Below are 5,116 nucleotides of genomic sequence, written 5' to 3' on the forward strand. Positions count from 1 at the left end.
TTGGGGAGCATAAAGCCTAAAGTTTAGTGTTGAAAGTATAACCCCAACATGGTTCAGAGTTCACTGACCCTGTGGCGTGGTGTGGGGTAGAAACAATAGAATTCCAACACGGAATTAACAAGGATTGCATCAAATATTGTATTTATATTTCGTTCTACGTTATTCCAAGTACAGCACAGCAGACATATTTTCAACGCGTTCCAACCGTGACCATTTCATCGTTTATTTTTGAAACAATTTACTTTAGTACACGTTATGCAAAGCATATTCTTCCTCCTTTTTTTGAATGTATGATGAAATTTGGGGGCCACTCTACATGTTGTTCCTAACATGTAGAATGACTGCAAAAAAGACACGTTCCTTCAGTCAACGAAATATTGTTTCGTGTTTAGTATGGTGTTTTACTGTTTACGAAATCGACTCACCTATGTAGTAGTAGTAGTCGCAGCAGCAGCAGCAGGGACTAACAGTAAAGTTTACCATGAAACACGGAAAGCATAAGTCGAATGAAATCATCCTAGAGACACGAGCTGCTACACTTATGACTCTACTTACACATGGTTCATGTTTGAAAGGACATGAAGAAAGATCTTGTCTTCTTGGAATATGCAGTGTTTTGCGTTGTTTAGTATATTTATTATATGAGACAGTGTCACGTGACAGCTGGCTGCTGGAACCTACTGGCGGGTATTTAAAGGGAAATTTGGCTGGATGGTCAGTCGCCCGCTGACAGCCGTTGACGCTGCATCGAAGAGGCCAGGAAACAGAAGAAAAAAAAAAGGAGAAAGAAGAAATGCACTCAACACCAGAGCTGAAGACACCCACCTCCGAAAGAGGGAGGGCCGCTACGTCAAAAACGGTAGAGGAGTAGGGGCCGAAACCGGACGTGGTTCCTCCTAATGGTGTCTTTAGCCACTGGATCCTGTAAAGGAGCTGTTGAGGTTGCAAACCACGAAACATGGTTGGAATTCCTCTTTATTTATTCATCTCTGTACAGGGAAGCAGTGTTGATTGAGAGCATGCTGTCAGGTATAGAGGTAACGTTTACAGGTGGGAGGTTAAGGGAGAAGGAAGGACGGTAATACCTTCCTCGGTGTCTCAAATGTGTTGGTGCGGTTGAAGGATTGAAGCATCTCTCAATCCACCACCCTCGAATCCTACACCTGATTAGAGAGTACTGCGTAAGCAAACACCGGTTGCCAAACGGTGGGAGACAAACACAGAAATGCGCCCCCACCACAGTTATACACCCACTCATGTTTATATAAATATATACGTATCTATATAAGCATATATATACACACACAGGCACACGTGTGTATGTGTGTGTGTGCGCGTGTATGTGCCATTCCCATTCTTCTGTTCTATACGAGACCACCATTCCAATGGTATTAGATGACAATGTTGTCATGTCGCTGTTCACTTCTATTTCTTGCCGTTTCTTCGCTGACGTTTTGCTGTTAAAGTCTAATAACTCCTACTTTTCACCTTCAATGACGTAGAATAAACATTCCAGAACTTTCTCCATTTACGATTATCCGTCAAATATAGTTCCATCATGGAAAGACCCACCAGACAACATGCCAGTCAGCCATCCGTCGACTCGCTCAGTCGCTAGATTAGTATTGGACTCGGTTACGTCATAACTGATTAGGTGAATTTTATGTGATTTCATTAGCCAAATCATTAGCACTTAACCTTAGAACTAGCATTCTTCGACAGGAAGCTGGAGAGTGGCCATAAAAAAAAGTACACAACTTAATCATAATATTTGTGAACCAAGAGACGAACCACAACCATGCGGCAGACAATCGGTGAGAAAGCCAGTATTTTACAAGTTTCATAGCGTTTCTTGTCATTCTTGTCAAAAAAATAAAAGAATTTCATTTGTTACAAAATTTAGGAAAACGAAACAGTAGAGAATGTTCTGACTAAATTTCGCAGTTTATAACTTCAATCATTTTTCGTTCATTATTTCAAATGTCACCCTAACTGGGTTGATCTCTCGCTTTTCGAGGCACGGTGGGGGGCGGCATGGGCTATGAAATAAATACCAGCAAGATTACTCTAGAATCGAGTGAATTAGCTATGTGAAATATTGACCTGGACTGGTGAAATTGATAGGGGGTGGTCAATGGCGTTGAGGTATTTATTTACAGCCCCAACTTCATACGTGCCGAGTTCGACTTTTATCCTTTGCTAGTTGATTACCAGTAACGCATTTGAGCATACCCTCTCCTCCACCTCTCCCCACCCTCTCTACCTTCTCCCCACCCTCTCTACCTTCTCCCCACCCTCTCCACTCCTTCTAAAATCCTTCCCCTTCGCCTATGCTGGAAACCCATATTTTAGCATGAATTCGAGGCGATTCAGTAGAAGTGTTAGAACACCATGGAAATAGTTAGCAGTGCCATCTATCGGCACCTATTTACAGCTAGGTGGCCTGAGCAGACTGATAATAATGTCAGGATTCAAGTCAGCCTCGACCGATAGAGATGCAACATACGTTTTGCATTTATCACGGTAGAATTTTGCTGCTGCTGCTGTTCTTAATTATTTTCTGGGCACAAAGGTTTGTATTTTAGTGGTCAGGAAAAACAAGATCCTATAGATTTCTGTTTTTCTTGAAGACATGAAATTCCATCAACCAGGGATTGAAACTGCATCGAGATCTTTGGTTCTTGCTAGCCTTGCAAAAATACTTTGCCACTATAATGGTGCGGTCTGTTTCCAACATTGGTTGTTTCTGTGGTGTATTCTTAAATCGGATTAGTTTTCAATGGCCCCCGTTCAAAGCTTTCCGGAGATGACCTTTTCATCTTTTGTTCAAACATAGCCTACTTAGAAAATTACAATCTTTAAATCTCACAATGAGAGATATTCAGCAACAGTACTTTGGAGTAAAGATTATTTTGCCAACATAACATGGCAGTCTTGGTTTAGGACGAATGTTGCTGTAATTTAGCCCCAGAAAATATAGTCTCCAGCTGGCTATACGACACGATCTGTGTCCTTATATTTTCGAACAAAAGTCGGGGTGCTAGATTTCCTTGTTCGAACGTGTCGTTTAGCCAGCTGGAGACGATGTCTCCTGGGCTAAATTACAGCAACATTCGTCCTAAATGAGGACTGCCATTTTATCTTGGCAAACAATCTTTACTACATAACCTATTAAGGACTAAATTCATCTAATTCGTCCATTTGAACATGTTGGGGAATGATTCAAGGAATACTTGGCTGCTATTTCTTGCATACAGAGCATCCCAAGCTGAAAATCTTTCGTCACACATCTGTGACCTATTCAGCGACTCTTTTCATCCCCGTGTATTCTTCTGCACCATTAGTAGCTGCGGAAGGTGAGATCAAAATGCGCTTGAACAATTGGCTGATAGGTGGGAACAAAAACCTCTGCATGGCAAATATGTGGACCGTAGCAGACAAGCTGATGTAGACCAGAAGCACACCCATTAGTATATATTTTCCCTGACAGAATACCTGTTAATACTTTCCAGGGGAGGCTAAGACAAGCAATGGGTCGGTAATTGCCAACCTCATTGCTCTTTGACCGATCTTTCATTAACAATATTATTTTTCCCTTTACCAACAACTCCGGAAATGAGGTGGTGGTAGCGGGGACTAAAAAAAAACGAATGACGTCATAAAAAGGTATTTGGTAGCATCTGCAGTCACAGATGTGGGAGGCACTGTTAACTGCGTCTGTTAAGATTGGGACTTCGCAGCAACAAGAAGTTCGAGAGTAAATATTGATTTATTTCCACTCAAATCTCTGAAACTGAAGAAATATTTTCGAATTCTTTTGTCCTATTATGGTACCAAGGTGAAATTAAGTGAAAGAATAGACGCCTGAGTACACCACGAACCATGAAAGCATTCAGTCTGACATCGAGAGGTGATTAAATTATCGATTTGGTTGATCAATTATCGGAAGAATAACCTGTTGAAATGTCGTTATGCGCTGATCACTTGCTCTTGGAATTTCAATTATCACATATACACACAAGGTGGCGCGCCGGGCAGAATGCTTAGTGGTATTGCGTCTACCGCTGCGTTCCCAGTTCAATTTCCGCTGGCGTCGACTTTGCCTTTCATCCTTTCGGGGTCGATGAAATGTGTACCAGTTACGCACTGGGGTCGATGTAATCGACTAGCCCCCTTCCACCAAATTTTCAAGGCCTTGTGCCTAGAGTAGAAATCGTTATCACATATATCACACACTACGTAGGCGTGTGGCCTGGCGGTTACTGCATTGCACTCACGATGGCTAGATCGCGAGTTCTATTCCCGGACAGAGCAGTGTGTTGTGTTCTTGTGCAAAACACTTCATTTCACGTTACTCCAGTCCACTCGGCTGTAAACAGATCACCCTACAATGGACTAGTCTTCCAGTCAGGTGAGGCTGTTTGTTGGTCTGTTCGCCTAGCCAGCGGAATAGAATCATTCGAAATTTAAATAATACGAAGTGCATTGTGGCTAGCGGTGTATAACCTCATGCGATCGTCCATCATTACTGTGATACTTTGAACTATTATATTTGCTATTATATTTTTGTTCATTTGGATTCTTTAATTCAAATGAATCTTCAAAGACTAGGTGTGTCTACATACACATTCTTGTGTACAGAGACAAGATACAATGTCAAAGAACCTGATGTGCAAGAATTATTTATAAAAAAAAAAAAAACAATGAAATGATGATATTCAATGGAGCCATCAGAAGACAATACGTGTGGTAAGAAGCTTGCTTCCCAACCTCATGGTTCCGGGTTCAGTGTGACACCTTGGCATTACTTTTTGATTCACCCTCGTATTATCGGTTCCACCTCACGGCGGCGAGCTGGCAGAATCGTTAGCACGCCGGGTGAAATGCTTAGCTGTATTGCGTCTACCGCTACGTTCTGAGTTCAAATTCCGCCGAAGTTGACTTAGCCTTAAATCTTTTCGGGGTCGATAAATTAAGTACCAGTGAAACACCGGGGTCGATGAAATTGACCATCCCCCTCCCCCAAATTTCAGGCCTTGTGCCTAGAGTGGAAAAAATTATTGGTTCCACTTCACATTTTAACAAATAGAGTTAAAACAGATTAACATCTGATGGC

Source organism: Octopus bimaculoides, chromosome 8, assembly GCF_001194135.2.
Source record: "Octopus bimaculoides isolate UCB-OBI-ISO-001 chromosome 8, ASM119413v2, whole genome shotgun sequence".
Classification (NCBI taxonomy): domain Eukaryota; kingdom Metazoa; phylum Mollusca; class Cephalopoda; order Octopoda; family Octopodidae; genus Octopus; species Octopus bimaculoides.